The sequence below is a fragment of the Geotrypetes seraphini genome, chromosome 12 (genome assembly GCF_902459505.1).
Source record: "Geotrypetes seraphini chromosome 12, aGeoSer1.1, whole genome shotgun sequence".
In the NCBI taxonomy this organism is placed as follows: Eukaryota; Metazoa; Chordata; class Amphibia; order Gymnophiona; family Dermophiidae; genus Geotrypetes; species Geotrypetes seraphini.
This window is the reverse complement of record NC_047095.1, coordinates 76,866,459-76,881,335: the sequence shown is the minus strand read 5'-3', so window position 1 is coordinate 76,881,335 and position 14,877 is coordinate 76,866,459. Positions and strand designations below refer to the sequence as shown.

General features: G+C 45.0%; 1 protein-coding gene across 1 annotated transcript in view; it reads right to left on the bottom strand.

Moving 5' to 3' along the window:
- ELOVL1 (ELOVL fatty acid elongase 1) overlaps positions 1–14,877 on the bottom strand; it is a 180,334-nt gene that overhangs the window by 143,485 nt on the left and 21,972 nt on the right. Inside the window, exon 2 of the mRNA XM_033915886.1 lies at positions 10,722–10,821. The gene's annotated coding sequence lies outside the window, so the exon portion shown is untranslated. The remainder of the gene's footprint in view (positions 1–10,721; positions 10,822–14,877) is intronic.

Here is a 14,877-nt window from a genome sequence, read left to right as displayed (position 1 = left end):
CCTCCCTCCTTCCGCATGACAAGTGAGCAGACAGCTCTGCTGAAAAAAAATCACTAACATGCAGGAAGTAGGAGGGAAGAAGAAAAGCTGCAGGTGTCTAAGCCGATGTGTCATAAGTTTAAGAGGAACCTGCTCTAACTAGTTCTGCCTCACACTGGCCTCCCTTTGCAATGGGAAAAGTGCCAGCTCACCTGCCCTGATCTAACTACTTTCTCTCTGGGTTTTCCAGATAGGTTTCTAATTTTGCTGTACTTAGTGAGAGTGCCTAAGGTTTAACAAGTGCAAACATCACAAGGTGCTCATCCACCTGCAAGTATTTGTCTGCCTTTCCATTAGAGAATGACACGGGGAAAAAATCTGTCCCCGTCACTGCACCGTCCCCGGCCCACCATCCTCTGCACCGCCCCGTCACCGCCATCCCTTTCACCGCCCCGTCACCGTCCCCGCAGCATCCATATAAGCCTCAGTACTGTGAAACACCATGAAGACAGAAGAGAGTTCTGCCACTATTACTACTGCACTGAGAATCTGTTTCAGTGCCTCTGCCCTGTAGTAAAAACCGAACATAAAATAAATCAATTAACTTGTCCTCCCTTTCAATGATGTGTCCCCCATGTTCACCTATAGCTCGAATCAGGTCAATTGGGCACACTAAAAATGCAGGAGGATCTGGAACGTGAGCGCAGGCAGGCAGTGATACAAAAACAGCAGACACCTGACCGACTGCAATGTTCCGCCATCTCCCTCCCTCCATCTCACCTTAGATGTAGAGTGTGCCGGCTTTCTTTTTCGCCCAGCCGCATGTGCGGGTGCTCATTTGTTCAATATTCTCCTCTGACGCAACCGGAAACAGGAAGTTGCAAGAGAGGAGAAGATTGATCAACGCAAGCGCGGCTTGGCGAAAAAGAAAGCCGGCATACTCTACATCAGTGGTTTTCAACCTTTTTACACCCGTGGACTGGCAGAAATAAAAGAATTATTTTGTGGACCGGCAAACTACTAGGACTAAAATTTTAAAACCCTGTTTCCGCCCCATCTCTGCAAGCTTAGTCACCTCAGTAACTATAGAAAAATAGACAAATATAGTGCAAAATATAGACAACAGATATAAATTCTCAAAACTGACACATTTTGATCACTAAATTGAAAATAAAATCATTTTCCTACCTTTGCTGTCTGGTGACTGATTTCATGAGTCTCTGGTTGCGTTTCCTTCTGTCTGTGTATCCTTTCTTTCATTTCTTTCTTTCTGCACTCAGGCCCAAGAATTGTCCTTTTCTATTCCCTCTTTCCTTCCTATGTCCTTAGTGCCCCCGGTGCCTCCTTCCCATATCTTTAGTGCCCCCAGTGCCTCCTTCCCATGTCTTTAGTGCCCCTAGTGCCTCCTTCCTATGTCCCTCTCACTGCCTTCCACACTTTGTCCCACCCCCACCCCCGAAGCCTGCCTGCCTGCCTGTGCCTGTCTACCTTTCTCCCTCCCTAGCCAAAGCCGGCCTGCTGCCTCCCTGCTGCTAAAAAAAAAAAAAAAAAAAAAAGCCTCCGTCCTTTTCCCCTTCTCTTATCGCCATGCTGCAGCTGCTAAAGCCGAAAGTCTTCTTTCCGACTCAATTCTGAAGTCGGAGAGGACTTCTGGGCCAGCCAGGCAGCGATTGGCTGGCCCAGAACGTCCTCTCCGATGTCAGAATTGACGTCGGATAGACTTCCTGTCGGCTTTAGTAGCTGCAGCATGGCGGTAGGAGCAGGAGAAAAGGCTTTTTTTTTTTTCTTCGCGCGGACCGGCAGAAATTCAACCGGCGGTGCTCTTCCAATTCAAAGGTGAGGTGGAGGGAGGGAGATGGCGGGGACCGCACGATCTTGATTGCCTCAATGCGGGGACAAGTCCATTCACCGCTCAACGGGGCGGTGAATGGCCTTGTCCCCGTCCCGCAGAGACCACTATTTTTTCTTCCCCGTTTTGGGTAACCGCCACTGTGTCATTCTCTACTTTCCATGTCTGGTTTCTTAACATGGGCTTTTTTGCTCCTCAAGTTTTCAGCTGGAGGCAGCTGTTGCTATTTGTATTATTATAAAGTACTTTTTTTAATTATAAGTCATTTTGATGTTTATAAATGCCCCCCCCCCCCCAAAAAAAAAAAAAAAAAAGATCCTGAAGAGTATAGAAAAAGTAGACAGGGACAGATTTTTCAGATTATGGGGAACCACAAGTACAAGGGGGCACTCGGAGAAATTAAAAGGGGACAGGTTTAAAACAAATGCCAGAAAGTTCTTTTTCACCCAGAGGGTGGTGGACACATGGAACGCGCTTCCGGAGGCTGTGATAGGCCGGAGCACGTTACAAGGCTTCAAAGAAGGTTTGGATAGGTTCCTAGAGGATAAAGGAATTGAGGGGTACAGATAAGAGTAGCGGTAGGTTATAGGGATAGTCTGGGACCATTGCTCAGGCAATGGGCCTGATGGGCCGCCGCGGGAGCGGACCGCTGGGCGAGATGGACCTCTTTCTGGTGTCGCCATGAAATTTTCCGCCCCTGAGTTTGAGCGGGTGCCCTCTTGTGGCCGAGGGTCCCTTGAGAAAGAAAATATCATCTTCCACTTCGACACGTCCCGTGAGGTACTTAAATGTTTCGATCATGTCTCCCCTCTCCCTACGTTCCTCAAGAGTGTAGAGCTGCAATTTGTTCAGTCTCTCTTCGTACGAGAGACCCTTGAGCCCCGAGATCATCCTGGTGGCCTTCCGTTGAACCGATTCAATTCTGCGCACATCTTTACTGTAATGTGGCCTCCAGAATTGCACACAGTACTCCAGATGAGGTCTCACCATGGCCCTGTACAACGGCATTATGACTTCAGGCTTTCGGCTGACGAAACTTCTATTGATACAACCCAATATTTGCCTTGCCTTAGATGAAGCCTTCTCCACTTGATTGGCAGTTTTCATGTCTGCACTGATGATTACTCCTAAATCTCGTTCTGCTGAAGTTTCTCCGTTCAAGAAGTACGTCCTGCATGGATTTCCGCTTCCGAGGTGCATGACCTTACATTTCTTAGCATTGAAGCCTAGCTGCCAGGTTGAGGACCAACTTTCCAATGTAAGCAGGTCCTGCGCCATATAATTCTGTAAACTGCATTCACTTACTATATTACATAGTTTGGCGTCATCGGCGAATAGTGTTATTTTACCTTGAAGCCCTTGAGTCAGATCCCCTATGAATATGTTGAAAAGGAGTGGACCCAGGACCAAGCCCTGCGGCACTCCACTGGTCACCTCCGATGTTTTAGAGAGGGTACCATTAACCACCACCCTCTGAAGTCTGCCACTCAGCCAATCATTGACCCATGCAGTTAGTGTCTCTCCTAACCCCATCGATTCCATCTTGCTTAGCAGCCTGCGGTGTGGGACACTGTCAAAAGCTTTACTGAAGTTCAGGTACACGACGTCCAAAGACTCTCCCAAGTCCAACTTTCTTGTTACCCAGTCAAAGAAGCTGATGAGATTGGATTGGCAGGACCTACCCTTGGTGAATCCATGCTGACTGGGATCCCGAAGATTCCCTTCATTCAAGATCGTGTCCAATTTGCTTTTAATTAGTGTTTCCATGAGTTTGCGCATTGGCTCCATTTGGCGAGTAGAACACCAAAGTAAAAAATCTAGTCCATTTCTGGCTGTAACACTGCCTAGTGGACGGCTTTCTGGAAGCTATCAAAATGTCCTGTACAGATTGAGAAAATTATAGAGTCAGTTAGGTTGAAAGGTACCAAGCTGTTAAGTGTAGAGACTGCAGATTGGGATGAAGTAAGGACCCTTGACTCTGAGTAAGCAGAAAAGGAAAAATTGGTAGAAGTAGAGGCTCCCTGGTGCTGAGTTGAAGTAGAAGGGAGTACCACGGTGGTCTGGGCCACTAAGGAGCTATGAGAAACATGGTGGCATGTTCTGTCTTGAGTTTGACAAGAGTCTTGAGAATCAGATTGGACTGGACAGGAGGGAAGGCATAGAGAAACTGACCTGTCCAGTCCAGGAGGAAAGCATCTGCCTCAAGACACTTGTGGAGAGTAAATCCAGGAGCAGAACTGAGGCAGCTTGTTGTTGAGGGGAGACGCAAAGAGGTCTATCTGAGGGGTCCCCCATTGAGCAAACACTTGACGCAGAGGCGAGGAACTGAGTGTCCATTCGTGAGGTTGCAGAAGACGACTCAATTTGTCTGCCAGACAGTTGTGTTGACCTTGAATGTAGACAGCTCTGAGAAAGATGTTTTGATGGATTGCCCAATCCCACAGCTTCAGAGCTTCTTGACAAAGGGAGTGAGATCCCATACCTCCCTGTTTGTTGACATAGTACATGGCGACTTGATTGTCCGTCCGGATAAGGACTACCTTGTCGTGAAGAAGGTTTTGAAAAGCTTTGAGAGTATTGAAAATCGCTCTGAGTTCCAACAGATTGATGTGACAAAGGCAGTATGCGGGAGATCAATGGCCTTGGGTACAGATACCGTCTAGATGGGCTCCCCATGCGTAAGTTGACGAGTCTGTTGTGAGAACCTTCTGATGAAGGAGAGTGTGGAACAGCAAACCTCTGGAAAGATTGAAAGAGAGCATCCACCACTGGAGAGACTGCTTCAACAAAGGAGTTAGTATAATTTGTTGACAAAGCGGGTCGGTAGCTTGTTACAACTGAGATGCCAGGGTCCACTGAGATATGTGAAGACTGGTTAAAGGTGTCACGTGAACTGTAGAAGCCATGTGACCGAGCAGAATCATTTGCCTCGCTGAAATTGATGAGAGATGATACTTGATGGCAAAGACGAATGAGGGCTTCCTGACGTGGTGGAGGCTGGAACACTCTGAGCTGAACAGTATCCAGAGTGGCCCCAATGAATTGAAGAGACTGAGATGATGTTAACTGGAAAGTTGATTTCGAACCCCAGACATTGAAGGAACATAATAGTCTGTAGGGTTGCTGCAATAACCCCTTGTTGAGAGGGGGCTTTGATAAGCCAGTCGTCCAGGTATGGGAAACTTGAAGACCCTGGATACGGAGGGCCACCACCACCAGACACTTCATGAAGACTCTGGGGAGGATGAGGCGAGTCCAAACAGAAGAACTCTGTATTGTAGATGAAGATTCCCCACCCGGAATCGTAGATATTTGCGAGAGGCTGGATGAATTGGGATACGAGTGTAAGCCTCTTTGAGATCCAGAGAGCATAGCCAATCTCCCTGAATATAAAGTTGATAAAGAAAGCATCTGAAACTTCTCTTTGACTAGAAATTTGTTGAGGGCTCTGAAGTCCAGAATGGGTTGCAAATCTCCCCGTCTTCTTTGGGACTAAAAAATAACGGGAATAAAAGCCCATGTCCCTTTGGTTCAGGGGAACCTCCTCGACAGCTCGAAGGCAAAGAAGAGCCTGAGCTTTCTGAAGAAGAAGGGGAAGTTGTGACAAATTGGAAGGACATTCTCTTGGAGGGCAATTTGGAGGCACCTGAAGATAGTGAAGTGAGTATCCCTCCCGAAGGATGGTAAGAACCCAGAGATCTGAGGTGATCATCTCCCACTGGAGATAAAAATGGTGAAGACGACCTCCTATGGGCAGAAGAGAAGCCAGATAGAGGTAGGTTAGTACGCTCAGACTGGGAATGTCAAAAAGACTGAGCTGGTTTAGTCGAGCTTTCTGCTGTCGTCGTTGCTGTGGAGGCCTTCTAGGCGGAGGCCTGGAGAAAGCTGGCGTCGTTTTTTGAGGATAACAACGTGGTGGTTGCTTGTATGGCCGAGCAGGAGGAGTCTTAGGCTTCGGCCGAATCAAGGAAGCAAAAGAGTGCTCATGGTCAGAGAGACACTTAGTAGCAGCTTCAATGGAATCATCAAAAAGCTCATTCCCCTGGCAAGGCAAGTTCGTTAGACGGTCCTGCAAATTGGGATCCATATCAACAATGCGGAGCCAGGCGAGGCGACGCATGGCTACTGCAAAGGCAGAAATTCTGGAAGAAAGTTCAAAGGTATCGTATGTGGCTTGCAGCATGAACAGTCGAAGTTGAGACAGAGTTCGGATTATCCTGAAGGATAAGGTGATTGAAGGTTACAGATAAAGGAGAAAGAAAGGGTATAAATAAAAAAGAAAAGGGGTTTGAAGGATATAAAGGATTAGGGAAGAACAGGTTCTAGACAAAAGATCACTTTACAGGTCATGGACCTGATGGGCCGCCGCAGGAGTGGACCGCTGGGCGCGATGGACTTCTGGTCTGACTCAGCGGAGGCAAATTCTTATGTTCTTAATTCTGGTAGACACTGCTCCTCAAGAGCCGGGTATAACTTAGGCATCAATTTGAGGAAGTGATTAAAATAAGCAGTGAAAGTGTAGTTGTAATTGAGAATTCTGTTAGCCATCATGGAATTCTGATAGAGCCTATGGCTAAACTTGTCCATGGTACGGCCCTCCCTGCCTGGAGGGACCACAGCATAGAGCTTAGATGGTTGAGTTTTCTTTAAAGAAGATTCCACAACCAATGATTGATGAGACAATTGAGATTTCTCAAAGCCTTTGCAAGTTACGGTGCGATACCTGGATTCCAGCTTGGATGGAATGGCTGTAATGGAATAAGGAGTTTCCATATTCCTGAAGAAAGTTTGCTTTAAAAATGGAGTCATGGGAAGCCTCAAGGTCTCCTTGGGTGGATGAGGCAACTCCATGTCCGCCAAGTACTCAGGAGTGTATTTGGAGTCAGAATGGAGATCCAGCTGAAGAGCTTTTCCCATGTAAAAGACAAACCTGGCAAAAGAGACAGGCTTCGAGGTTGAGGAACCCTCAGGAGAAGGAGTGCGAGACTTAGGAACCACCGAATAGGAAGGAGAAGCCTCTCTGGAATACTGAGGAGGCTCAGAATCCAGGTGCACAGTAATTGAAGAAGCTCCACTACCTGCAACAGGAGAAGTCAGAGAGTGTTTGCGCTTCAAAAGCCTCAATGGTGAAGTCCCCGGGATTCGAGGAACAGAGTGGGTCGAGGCAGGAGGAGAAGGCTCCCTCGGAAGTAGTCTCGATGGCGGAGTCTTCGACCTCGATTGAATTCGAGGAGAAGCAGCCGGTGCAGAAGCTTTGCGAGACATATGTTTAGATTTTGAAGAAGTCTCGAGAGCCTTGGACAGATGAGGCATAGAAGACTCAGTATCCGGAGGAGTAGAGGACTGCTGCTGGAGAAAAGACTCCTGACTGTGCTTGGAAGCAAGATGCCTTGAATAACTTGAGCGACGCCTCGATCGAGGTGGAGGAGACTGTGCCCCAGGAGGAGGCGAAGAGCCACTGGATGATAAGCGAAATGCCTCGAGGTGCTTCAACAGGAGGTTCCAGCTGATGCTCAGGCTGGCTCATAGGAAGCAGGGTCGAGGAGGAGCTAAGCCATGACCGAAGAAATCTAAGTGGTCAGAATGACTTTCAACATGTCCTCGAACATGGGAACCAAGACGATGAGATCAGGTCTCGAAGGTGCAGCAGTGCGCTCCAAAGAGGGCGACCTCGAGGATGAGTATTCCCTATGTTTGGAGGCACGCTTAGCTGGAGGTCTCGAAGAGGTTGGCAGGACTGTAGACACGGACTGGGATGCCTGAGACTCTAGAGGCTTCTTAGGAAGGGTACTTGAAGGAGAAACAGGAGACTTACCCAGAGAAGAAGACTTCGCAGGAACTGCAGGCGAGGCCTTCGAAACTGAAGGTATTGAGGTCGAGGCCTTGGTGAAGGCAGTCGCAGTTGTCGGGATCGAGGTCTTTGGAAGTCGAGGCCGTCCCTGAAGCCGAGGTCGAGACCTTCTCAGCAGGCTGCTCCATAGAGCCAAATAGTTTAAGAAAACTTGGCACGGCATCTGCGAAGGGCTCGAGGTTGAAGGGCAGCACAGCACGAACAAGCATTGGGGCAATGTTCAGGACCCAGGCAAGCAATACACAGACGATGAGGATTGGTGCTTGAAATAGCCTTGCCGCACTGGCTACACTTTTTGAGGCGGGATATAGAAAAAACTAAGGCCGATGAACGAACGGTGTTGAGCGGCCAGGCCTAGGACAAAAAGCCGCCGGCCGGAAGAAAGAAAAAAATAAACTTTTTTTTTTTTTTTAAATGAAAAGAAAAGTAATGAAAACGCGAGCACAGCCACTAACAAAAAGAAGAAAGCTGCGGTGAGAGAAGGCAAGGGCTGCAGAGCTGAAGTGAAAGGGACTTCACGGCTTCGTGGAAAACGTTGAACTGAGGTACGTCACAGGAGATGCACGCCCTGACTCGGGCAGGAAGGCACTCACGCATGCGCAGTGCAGCACTCGTTAGCTCTTATAAAGATCTTCAAGCAAGTCTGCTTGCGAGGCTGTCCACTGCAGGGCTCCATTGGTGACGTCACACACTGTTAAGAATATGCTGCCTGCTTTTCCTGGGATAATTCCCTCTATAAAGGAATAACACAAAAATTAGGTGCCTGCAGATTGTGCAGAATACAGCTATTAGGGTTATATTTAAAGCCAAAAAATGACCACGTCACACCGTTATTTATCAAGGCCCACTGGCTTCCTATAGAATACAGGATAGCATATAAAATCCTTCTATTAATGTTTAAAATCCATTCTTCCAATACCCCTGATTTCTTGAATAGATTACTGATTCCTCATGATCCCCAAAGAACCCTCCGCTCCATTTCCCAAAACCTTCTTGCTGTACCTTCCCCGAGACATATTAACACAATGCGACCATACATTTTTTCAATTACCGCTCCCACTTTGTGGAACGCCGCTCCAAAGTATTTAAAAGAAGACATGACTATTTTAGATTTCAAGTCTAATTTCAAAATCTATTTATTCAAGGACACTTAATGTTTAACCGTCCTGTTAAGGACGTTTTTTTTTCTCTCTGAACATGATCGATTTGTGTGATATCTGCTCCCCTCCTATTGTCCGTTCCACTTGTTCTTTCTCTTTAAATAATGTAGTTCTACCACCTCCCTTCTGTACCAGTTTGTCTCTCAGTCTTGCATTGTTAAGGGCTCCTTTTACAAAGGTGCGTTAGGGCCTTAACGCACGGAATAGCACGCATTAAATTGCCGCTACTGTTAGTTCTAGAAGCATAGCACGGGTTTAGCGCGCGTTAAAATGCTGCATGCACTAAAAACGCTAGCGCACCTTAGTAAAAGGAGCCCTAAATCTTTGTATGATATACCTTTGTTATACCCTGTATTTTTTAAACACTTGTATTTTAATATGATATGTACACTGCCTTGAAGTCTGATTTGGTCGTATAATAAGATTTTAAGAAACTTGAAACTTGTCTTATAGAGCGAAAAATACAGTAACTTTTTTATAAATGGTCTAGAAATTGGAATGACGAGTAAGATGATTAAATTTGTAGATGACACTAAACTATTCAAAATTGTTAAAATGCATGCAGATTGTGAAACATTGCAGGCAGACCTTAGGAAATTGGAAGACTGGGTGTCCAAGTAGCAGATGAAATTTAATGTGGACAAATACAAAGTGATACATATTGGGAAGAATAACCTAAATCAGAGTTACCAGATACTAGGGTCCACCTTAGGGGTTAGCGTCCAAGAAAGGGATCTGGGTGTAATTGTAGTCAATATGATGAAACCTTCCATCCAACGTGCGGTGGCAGCCAAAAAAGCAAACAAGATGCTAGGAATTATTAAAAAAGGGATGGTTAACAAGACTAAAGATATTATAATGCGACCTCACCTGGAGCACTGCATTCAGTTCTGGTCTCCTTATCTCAAGAAAGATATAGCGGCACCAGAAAAGGTTCAAAAAGAGCGACCAGAATAATCAAGTTTAATGAGGATTTGATTAATCGCTTAATCTAAATTCTAAGCGATGTACATTTCGATAAAATTACAATGTAAAAGGGATAATACAATAAATGAGACTAAAACAGACTATTGACAAAATTTTACAAGACTGGAAACAAAAGGAAAGGATGGGTAAGAAATTACAATGTAAATAAAGGTTAAAGAAACATGTAGGGAGAACACATAAGGGAAGGGTAATAATAATAATATTGTTAAGATAAGATTGTAGAAAGAAAGTAAAATTAGTTCTAAAACGAAGGATTAATTTAAATAGAACAAGTAATGATTAAAATAATAAAGGAGATAGAACTCCTCTCGTATGAGGAAAGACTAAAACGGTTAGGGCTCTTCAGCTTGGAAAAGAGAAGCCTGAGGGGAGATATGAATGAAGTCTACAAAATCCTGAGTGGAGTAGAACAGGTACAAATGGATTGCTTTTTCACTCCTCAAAAAATTACAAAGATTAGGGGACACTCGATGAAACTGCAGGGAAATACTTTTAAAACCAAAAGGAGGAAATATTTTTTCACTCAGAGAACAGTTAAACTCTGGAACGCATTGCCAGAAGTTGTGGTAAAAGTGGATAGCGTAGCTGATTTTATGAAAGGCTTGGACAAATTCTTGGAGGAAAAGTCCATAATCTGTTATTAAGACATGGGGGAAACCTCTACTTGCCCTGGATCAGTAGCATGGAATGTTGCTACTTTTTGGGTTTTGGACAAGTACTAGTGATTTGGATTGGCCACCATGAGAAAGCGCTACTGGGCTTGATGGACCATTGGCCTGACCCAGTAAGACTATTCTTATGTTCTTATCTGATAAATCAGGATGCGAGCTAGCTTTGGACCCCGAGCTCCACAAGTTCCAAAGCAGGCAAACCAGACAGGAACCCTGAGACTTACCTTGCCAGCTGCAGAAGTCTGTGTTCTCTTCCAGGAAAAGCTGCCCCGGGTTCACCGGGGACTTCTCCAGCACCGAAAATCCTCAAACTCAGATCAAATCCTGAAAATAAAGAATTATCAGAGCAAATCAATATCACACCTTCTTAATTCGCTTGCAGAAGGAAAAATCTGAAGGGTACTCTACAGCACTGGAGGAGGTACAGCTGAATAATATAAATTTCAGCCTTCTGCAATGAACATGCGAATACAGGAATATACCATCCATACTTTTTCTTCTATACTGCAAAATTCAACTAGGATTTAATGCTGTTTACAAGATTAAGAACAAGACATGAACATTGAATGAAAGATAGTTGGTAGGCTCCTGAGATTTCGTTATAGGTCCAAGGAGAAAAGGTAGGTCTTAAGTTTACTGTCCTTTGCAGCAGAAAGAGGTCATATGGTCTTTACTTGCCTTCATTTTTATGTTTCAATGAATTATATAATAAGAGGAAGCCAGTGTGAGCATAATCAGGAGTGGAATAACTCAACCAAATTTTTTTTGCATGATAGAGATCACAAGCAGCCATGTTTTCCACTAACTGAAGATATTTAGTGAGAAACATGTTGATACCAGCAAAATCTAAAAGAGTAGAGAAGAGAGAGACAAGATGTTCTGTCAAGGTAGGGGTATATGACAAAATTTTATTGTGAAAGCAATTTGAGAATCAAAACTAAGCTGCTGGTCAAAAATGCTGGTCAAGGAGAGATGGTACTAATCAACACCAATATTGCAGGGCAGAAAAGGCAACCTGTTAACCAAGATGCTCCTGGTTAAGAATCATAACAACATAAGAATTGCCGCTGCTGGGTCAGACCAGTGGTCCATCGTGTCCAGCAGTCCACTCCCGCAGCGGCCCCTAGGTCAAAGACAAGTGCCCTGAGACCAGCCCTACCTGCGTACGATTCAGTTCAGTAGAAATTTGTCTAACTTTGTCTTGAATCCCTGGAGGGTGTTTTCCCCTATAACAGACTCCGGAAGAGTGTTCCAGTTTTCTACCATTCTCCTTACGTTTGTATGGAATCTATCCCCTTTCAACTTTAGAGAGTGCCCTCTCGTTCTCCCTACCTTGGAGAGGGTGAACAACTTGTCTTTATCAACTAAGTCTATTCCCTTCAGTATTCTGAATGTTTCGATCATGTCTCCTCTCAGTCTCTTCTTTTCAAGGGAGAAGAGCCCAGTTTCTCCAATCTCTCACTGTACAGCAACTCCTCCAGCCCCTTAACCATCTTCTCTGGACCATTTCGAGTAGTACCTGTCCTTCTTTTCTTCATGTACGGTGACCAGTGCTGGACCAGTATTCCAAGTGAGGGCGCACCATGGCCTGGTATAGCGGCATGATAACCTTCTCCGACCTGTTAGTGATTCCCTTCTTTATCAATCACAGCATTCTGTTCGCTCTTTTTGCCGCCACACATTGCATGGGCAGCTTCATCGACTTGTGAATCAGAACTCCCAAGTCTCTTTCCTGGGAGGTCTTTCCAAGTACCGCCCCGGATATCCTGTGCTCATGCATGATATTTTTGTTACCGACATGCATCACTTTACACTTATCCACGTTGAACCTCATTTGCCATGTCGATGCCATTTCTTGAGCTTGATTATATCACATTGCAGATCTTCGCAATCCCCCTGTGTTTTCACTATTCTGAATAACTTTGTATCGTCTGCAAATTTAATCACCTCACTCGTACCAATGTCCAGATTGTTTATAAAGATGTTGAAGAGCACAAGTCCAAGCACTGAGCCTTGCAGCACCCCACTGGTGACGCTCTTCCAGTCCAGTCCAGTATTGTCCATTTACCCCCACTCTCTGTTTCCTATGCTCCAGCTAGTTTTTAATCCTCGTGAGTATTTCACCCTCGATTCCATGGCTTGCAATTTTCCAAAGTAGTCATGGGATGAACACAGAGGATCTAGAATCAGAAAATAATAGTAAATATTGAACTAAGGCCAGTACTGGGCAGACTTGCACAGTATGTATCTGTATATGACCTTTTGGTTGAGGATGGGTTGGGGAGGGCTTCAATGGGTGGGAGGGTGTAGATGGGCTAGAGTGAGATTTGACGGAGACTTCGGCAGTTGGAACCCAAGCATAGTACCAGGTAGACTGGATGGACCATTCGGATCTTTATCTGCCGTCATCTACTATGTTACTATGTTTGAGATAAGGATACCAGAACTGAACACAATTCTCCAGGTGAGGTCACACCATGGAGTAATAGAGGCATTAAAACATTTTTAGTCTTGTCGGGAGTTATATAAATACCTGACACTTCATTCTTGGGAGTATGGAACTTGTAACATGGTTCCTTATTTTTATGAATAAGCTTGATCTGGATTTTAACTGGCTGGATGCTATGATTCTCAGTTGCTTTTAAGAATACCTTTTTGTGTGGCTGTAATGGTAGAGAGGGGGGATGGGAAAAGTGTTGAAATTAAGGCTGGAAGAGGGTTATGGGACACAGAAGGACTAGTGAAGATGTGTGTTGTGTTTTGGGGGACTGATTGTTACTGGAAAACAGACTACAAATGGTGGCTTTGGAACTGTGTTTGAGCAACAAATGGGTTAGGAGTGATTGGTGTGTGAATGATCTTTTAATGCGACAAAGGGTCAAGTTTATGTTTCACTTAATGTGTGGTGTCTTAACTCACCTTGAAAGCAGCAGCTGTTTTTGTTGTTATTGTTTTTTTAAAGAGGTTGATCGCTTACCATTATCCTTAGGGGTCATTCCATGTCAACTGGACCAGGAGCCCATGCTCAACCCCCTTGAAATCCAACCAAATTTTACAGGGGTGTTGTCTAGGGTCTCAAATGAAACTATCAATTTGGTCAGAAGCTAGGGGTGGTTGAACAAAAGCAATCGATCCATTCCCATGCCTCGTGTGACCTAAAACGCCAACTTTGCTTAAGCACTGCAGCAGAAAGGCATCAACGTAGAACAAAATCTTTTCCACAGAAAGGAAAATGATAAAACCAGAGGACATAATTTGAGGTTGAGGGGTGGGAGACAAGAGCAATGTAAGGAAATTCTAAGTCACAATGTCCAAATTCCGTCGATCCTGGGCTGTATAACTTTCGGTTATACATGCTGTACAACTAAGTCTAAGCCGGCCCACATCCCACCCAACTCCCGCCCTTGACACTCCTCCTGAAACGCCCCGTTTAGCTTTGGTCATTCAGCGGTGCTATGAAGGCCTAGGTCGTTTAGAAATAAGTCCAAAACCCGCTTTTATTATCGGCACTTGGACGTATTTTGACAAAGCTCGTCCAAGTGCCAATTTTTGGACGTTTTTCTCTTTCGATTATGAGCCCCAGAGGATCTAGACTCAGAAAATAATAGTAAATATTGAAGAACTAAGCAAGTACTGGGCAGACTTGCACGGTCTGTGTTTGTATATGGGCATTTGTGGGAGGATGGGCTGGGGAGGGCTTCAATGGCTGACAGGGTGTAGATCAGGGGTCTCAAAGTTCCTCCTTGAGGGCCACAATCCAGTCGGGTTTTCAGAATTTCCCCAATGAATATGCAGGAGATCTATGTGCATGCACTGCTTTCAATGTATATTCATTGGGGAGATCCTGAAAACCCGACTGGATTGCGGCCCTCAAGGAGGGACTTTGAGATCCCTGGTGTAGATGGACTGGAGTGAGCTTTGATGGAAACTTCAATAGTTGGAACCTAAGAACAGTACCGGGCAGAGCTTTAGATCCTTGCCTAGAAATAGCTAAGGAGAAGACGAAAAAACAAACAAAAAAACAAATTTTTAGACTGAATCAGGTTGAGCAGACTAGATAGACCATTCGGGTCTTTATCTGCCGTCATCTACTATGTTACTTGGAGTATGAAATTTTGCAGTTTGGTACAACACCTTGGGGCAAGTTTCTATGCCAAGTTTGAAATCTTTTGCGAACGTGCTTCCATTTCTACATGTCAGCAAAGTAGGTAAAAAAATTCACGAATGAAAATTTTTGGCAAAGTATGGCTCCATAGTGCTGCTGGTAGGTAAGTCAGCTGATAGTGCAACTTTACCAGCAGACATGTACCATGAGGTATTTCCAGGATTTTCAATATGAGCTTTTACAGTCAAGTGAAGCTGAAGATATGACCATCCAAA